Here is a 6,422-nt window from a genome sequence, read left to right on the forward strand (position 1 = left end):
GAGCTCAGTCAGGAGAGAATGGTCACGACAGGGATTTGTACTTGCACAAAAGCTATAGGAATAGAGAGGAATACATCTGAGTATGAATCACTCTAGCTGCTACTTCAGGCCGTTTAGGAGTTGTTTTGTCATGATTGCTGTTCCTGATGCTTTGTGAGAGGGCTCTGTGGCACAAGTACAGCTGAACTTGGTAGCATCTGGTAGTGTGCAATAATTTGAGATATCCATGCTGTGGGCATCCATGCTGAAGATAGCACTGAGGTTCAGTCACCCCAGGCTCCTTATCACCCTAAATAGTTGATTGCTCTCTGGCCTGCCTCATTCAAAAGCCAGTAATGCGCTGCATGCATTTGTACCAGGTATGGTTATCAGTTATGAAATCATACCATCCAGGAGAAAAGAAAAGATTCCTTCGGTTTGCAGTTGGAAAATATCATAGATGAAGCTGGAGGACTTCTACTAACGAATCACAAATGCCATGGCCTCATGAAAACAAAATGCTTATCTAGAATAAACACACTCTGGTGGTGGAAACCTGTTTTTAAAGAGTTCATAGGTTAATTCTGTGTCAAAACAGGGACTGTCTATCCACCTGCCACTGGCATAAGCTGTGTCATGTCCTTGACCAGTTTGACAGAAATGTGCCCTTGTGGCCATGCCTGATCTGGATCAGATGTACCCCGCTGGGTGATTTTGCAGGCACCAAGCTGAAATTAATGAGTGTGGAGGCCTGAAATTTCCCACCTGGGAAAGAATATTTTATCCCTTGGATAAAGAGTATGTTATCCCTTGGAGGTGGCATATGCTCTGCTTGAGAAACATTTGGGTTTTTGAAGAGATGGGAGCAGTCAGTAATGCAGGGCCAGATGTGACAAAACTACCTCCTGGATGGATTAAGGGTCAATGGCTTTTGGGGAGAGAAAGAGACTTGAATCTGAACTGGATTCCTGAGATATTTCAAGAAAGAAAATGAGTATAAAGGTCACTGTGATTTGTCAGCAAGAGTTTCTATCCTGTGAAGGCAGCCTTAGGATGTCAGGCACACAGCAGTGTCAGAGGATTGCAAAAAGAAACAGGAGACAAATATCTTCTCTGTAGGGGGTAGTGCCCTTGGCTTGGTTTGCTAAAGAATGGGAAAAGAATTTTGAGAATTGTGGGTGCCTGGACCTCTGTTTGTATGTTTGCAATGATAGGTCTACATTTCTTGAGAATACCCAAGATCAAGATGGTGAACTTGAAAAAGGAAAAAAAAAAAAAAAGGGAAAAAATCTTGTGTTAGGTTTAAAATAAACAATGGTTAGCTATATTTTGCAGTTTATGTTATTCTCAGGCAAAACTACCAGCAGACTCATCAGACTGTGAATCATTTCAGAACTGTACTCAAGGCTGCCGCTTTATTTTTGTTGCCCTCAGAATTATAACAGAAACAACGTATTTACTATTCTTTTTACATTTCTAATAATTTTTATGTGAATAATACAATTGTAGAATCACAGAATAATTTCAGTTGGAAGGAACCGAAAGCTCAAGCATTGAGTTTTGAGTGTCTCCAAGGATGGAGATCCCACCTCCTCTCTGGGCAACCTGTGGCAGTGTTAGACCACCCTCATGGTGAAATATTTTCCTTTTATCTAACCAGAATTTTCCTTATTTCAAATTCTGACAGTTGCTCTTGTTATTTCACTGTGCATCTCTGGGAAGAGCCTGGCTCTGTCTTCTTTGTAATCCCCTTTAGGTAATGTAAGGCTGCATTAGGTCACCCTCCAATAGACTGCTCTTCTCAGCTCCTCAGACTTTCTGTGAGGACCACGTGCTTCAGCCTCCTCACCATTTTAATAGCTATCCACTGGACTTTTCCCATGTGTGGATGTGTCTCTTGCACTGGGGAGCCCAAGGCTGGACACAGTGCTTCAGATGCAGCCTCATGAGTACTGAGTAGAGGGAAATGGTCTTTTCCCTCGACATGATGGGTACACTCCTGCTTACATGGCAAGAGTGTACCCATGTGCGTACCCAGCCCCGTGTGGCTGGCCCTCACCCCCTTTAATGAAGCTCTGAAGAAGCAATAATGCGTTAGTCACGGTGTTTGAAGGGAAAATTCCATCACTGATAGAATTGCTTGAATATTTGACTTTTCAGGCAACCTCAATTCTGTATTTGCTGAGAATAAAACTAAGAGGATGTCTTGAGAAATGAGAAAGAAGGAAAGGGATCCCAACCTGTTAGAGGTGCTCAGCCTCAGTGAAAGGCATGGACAAATATTGATTGGAGGTACTGCATGTCTTTAGTTCCCATTCAAGTCAAGGATCTCCTGAGTTATAAGCAGAAATCTAGCCCAGCCATTGGGATGGGCAGTGTTTGACCCATACGCTTTTGCCCCAGAGTGCAGGCTGCTGCATTGCCAGGAGCACTGCAGGCGCAGTCCTCTGCAGTGGTAGAGCCCCTGTGCCTTCTCTGCCCGTCCTTCCATGTAGAGGACAAGACACCTGCAGAAGACGGGGCAACCTCCATTTTTGCAGACACTCGAACTCCTTGCTGATGGGTGATCTCCAGCGTGTCACCCGCTCCCATTACAGCTTGGAAGAAAACTGAGAGAGGCTGCAAAAATTAGGTACATTTTGATAACCGCTTTCAGAGGGCTTGCGTGAAAGCATTAGCACTGCAAAGCCTGCATCTCCTACTATCATCATACTTTCCTTGCTGGGCTCCTTGCATCATCCCAAAGCTGGTGCATGCTCCTCAGTGGTAGTCGTTAATCACTTGAATGCCTTCTGACAACGTGTGCTCGTTCACCTAACTGGGGATATGACTATGCTGCTGTCATGTGCTATGTGCTGTGCATCGTGACTCATGCCTGACTGCCCTTTGGTGAAGTATCGAAATGCCCTGGGGGGTTTCTGTGCTGGCCCTCCAGTTCCTGCGCCGCACTCTCGCAATGGCTGGAGAGATTTTTAGCTGCCCAGCAGCACTAGCACTGCTTGCAGGCTGCTGGCTGGACGCCGGTGCTGATAAGAGGGCTTGTGGATGTTCATTTACCAATGTCATTATTGAACTGCTTGCAGTTGCCATAGAAATCTATGACACATAAATCTGACTTAGCCTTCTCCCCCCCCCCTTTTTTTTTATATTAAACAAGGAAAAATGCAGAGTTAAAGCTGCTTTTCTGAGAAGCTGGGCTGGAAACTCTTGGCTCTCAAGTGGTGGTTTCAGATACCGATGCTGTAAGTAGCCGTATGTGTGTGCTTGCAACCAAGGGTAACTCTCAATGGACAAACGTACTTCAGAATGGGACATGGACAGAAGTTGTAGAAGACTTTTGCTCTGCTACGACCTGACACTGCTTCTGGTGACACAAAGTGGGAGTGAGAGCAGACCCCTGGTTTTGTTATACACCATCTCTCCACCCTCAAACTGTGTGATCTTGTAAAAAAGGAAGTTGTTCTAATTTTGTTCTAATCAATCAATCCTATTTGTGTCCACAAAACTCTGCCAGATGCTTTCCTGACAAATACTAATTGCACATTATAGCACACTGTGATATGACCTTATGCTACATAAATTTGATTCTTTCTGTAGGTCCTGGAGAAAAACAATATCAGGTCTTATTCACCATTAATAATACCAACCGTTTGGCTCGTGGTATATGCCTAACTGCTGCTGTTTTTTAAACAATTATGCTAGCATTATTCTCACTGCAGTTAAGTTTATAATATGCCTGTTTCTTTTGCTTTGAAAGAACAAGATCAGGGAGCAAATAATTACACAGCAAGGAAATAACTGTTAAAACATTTTACCAAAGACCATTGAAAAGTGTTTAAAGAAATGGAGCTTCTTTTCAGAGCCAGAATTATCTTTCTCTTTGTTTGCATGGTGTCTTCCCAAAACAGGGCCCTGATCTTATGGCGGGTGCCTGGCTCCTGTGGAAATGTGAGTCCCAGCTGAGAGTGGAACACCTGAGAAGAGGAGGTCCTTTGCCATGTTGCCCAGCGTTTCTGGGAGAAACTGCTCCTTCTCACATGGGGCTGCTGGACAAAATTCAAAGCAACCCTCTACTCACCTTTGCAAGTCCTTATTTATGTGAGTACTGCCATTAATGTCAAAGGGAATGAGTATATGCCCAGCAGCATGGGAAACGATTTCACAGCTAGGCCTAAGTATCAACCAGACATGAAAGATAAAGTCTGCAGTAAATATAATTGCAATAGCTTCAGGGTGCAGCCAGCTCGCATTACTGTCAGTGGGCATTGCTTCCAGCCTGGAGCCCAGCAGCCTGCACCCAGGGCGAAGCCGACCATCTCCTGGCTTCTCCTCAAGTCAAATGCATCATGCTTGAAATTTAGCCCCTATCTGAAAAACAGCTTTTCTGAATTCATAATATTCTTAAGATTCCTCTGATTAATTGATGTTTCACAAGTGCTGTGGTGTTAGGTGAAGAGTAGTGTGCTTTCCCCTCAGATTTTGCAGCCAGAGTCGCCTTCATTTCTGCATAACCCTCAGGCCTGTCATTACTCTGGCCCGATGTGCTGGCCAGACTGATTTCCATGCCCTAGTGCGATGCCTGTGGGCACCGGAGCACCCTGGTGAGGGCAGCGCCGGCCTCACGTGCGGCACGCGTGCTGCAGAGGTGGAGCGCTCCGAGAGGGCAGAAGCGCGGGCAATTACCTCCAGAGCACCAGACTTCCAGAGTGCACAACTGAGCTTGAATTAAATTGCTCATCAACAGGTAGTCAGCCAGTCCACTTTATTGGTTAAGAGTCATAGCTGACGCTTTTGCGTGCCTGTGTTTTGTTCTTTGACACACTGCAGATTTTAGGATTAAGGCAGGGAACAACCATCAGTTCATGCTGAATGCCAAAGCCTGGCTTCACAATCCAGCCTCCCATTGTCCTTAAATGACTCCGGGTTGGGGGTTTCAGATATATACTGAAGGGAAAATTGCTCTGATATGTCCTTTTTTTGATATTCCTCGGGTAGGACACATTGCTGCCCAGACAAGATTCTGGACAGCTGAACTGCTGATTGGCACAGTAGGGTCAATGTTGCCATATGCTTAAATATCTGCAGTGATGATGCTTGGACTTTATTTCATGATACTTGAAGAGTATAAAACGATGGTGGTAACAGATGTATCTAATCCTATGAGGGGCTGTGGGCCGCTGAGGAAGCGCTGATGCTTTCGCCTGCTGACGACTTCAGGAGATGCTCCACAGCTTGTGAGACAGAGGCTGCTGGCCAGACTCGTTAAAAAAACAGGCCTCGAAACCACACATAAGACTGTGGCCTGAGCTTCCCAGGTGTCCAGCATGTGCGGCTTCCCCTGCTTGTGCTCGGCATTTCCGACAAACGGGCACAGTCCCTGGGCTGAACCTCACAGTAAATGTAGGCGTCAGCTTAACTTCAGACACAGCCTGGAAGGTCTTGGCCTTTGGACCTGAGCGAACGGGAACTTCTCCGTTGATTTCAGCGAGGGAAAGGTCAGCCCACGGGGTGGTGTTTCAGCAGCAGAGCAGCGTGGCTCGCATGCGAACCACGGCTGAGTTTCAAAGGCAGTGGAGATCAAAGAGAAAGGCTTCAGACAAAGCCGCAGCACCCGGCCATGGGCGCGTTAATAATTCGGAAGCAGGCACGGGTGAGACTAGCCGAGCGCAAGCACCGAAGGACTCGCAGGGCTTGCCAGGTGAGCATGGCCGGGGCAAGGGGCTCTCGCAGCGGGGTTTGCACCCACCTGCTCTCCTGGGGAGCCGGCGGGTGGGCTCGTGCCTGCTCCCCCCCATCTGTGGGGCCTGGAGGCATGACTCAGACTCATGGACAGGAGATATACTCATTACAAGCACATCCTCAGGAATAAAAACTCTGTTTTTTGCTGGGTATGTATGGAAAGTCTTTGGAAAGTCATGATTACATATTACATTATATATACATATACATATATTTTGTGTCTGGGGGGGGGGGGGAGCAGTGGGCATATACACAAACCTGAACCTCAGCAAGCCCAGCTGAGAAAAGGCATTTTCTCTCTATGACGGGTAAAAATTATTAATAAATATTATTGGATAAATTAATTATTTCTTGGAAAATAAAGGTTCTTTTTAAATCCAGCTTTAATTACCATGTGTCACAGCTCTTTCTTAAACTGAAAATAATGAATTTCAGTGTGAATTATGTTCCTAGGGACATGACTGATGGAATTTTGAAAACCTCATTTAGTAATTTTGGGGAATGAGTGAGAGCTGGCGTAAACAAAGAGCCCATCAGAGAAGTATATGTAATCATTCAGCACTGACTGCTTGAAGAAATTACAGTAGGAATCTGAAATGGAGCTCCTTTATAAACCAGTCTCACAACATTAAAGTATAAATCTGGAATTTTAGAGGCAGCCCACATAATGACTTCAAGTCTCGAGTCACATGTTTGATCCATTT

At 45.5% G+C, this 6,422-nt stretch overlaps 1 long non-coding RNA gene across 1 annotated transcript; it reads left to right on the forward strand.

The window, feature by feature from the left end:
* The first annotated feature begins 1,451 nt into the window (after window positions 1-1,451).
* On the forward strand, window positions 1,452-6,057 carry LOC135327162 (uncharacterized). Its single transcript, XR_010387293.1, has 3 exons — window positions 1,452-3,221; window positions 3,888-4,077; window positions 5,144-6,057. It is a non-coding gene; the product is annotated as an uncharacterized LOC135327162 (long non-coding RNA).
* Window positions 6,058-6,422: the final 365 nt, after the last annotated feature.

This window comes from Dromaius novaehollandiae, chromosome 1 (genome assembly GCF_036370855.1).
Source record: "Dromaius novaehollandiae isolate bDroNov1 chromosome 1, bDroNov1.hap1, whole genome shotgun sequence".
Classification (NCBI taxonomy): domain Eukaryota; kingdom Metazoa; phylum Chordata; class Aves; order Casuariiformes; family Dromaiidae; genus Dromaius; species Dromaius novaehollandiae.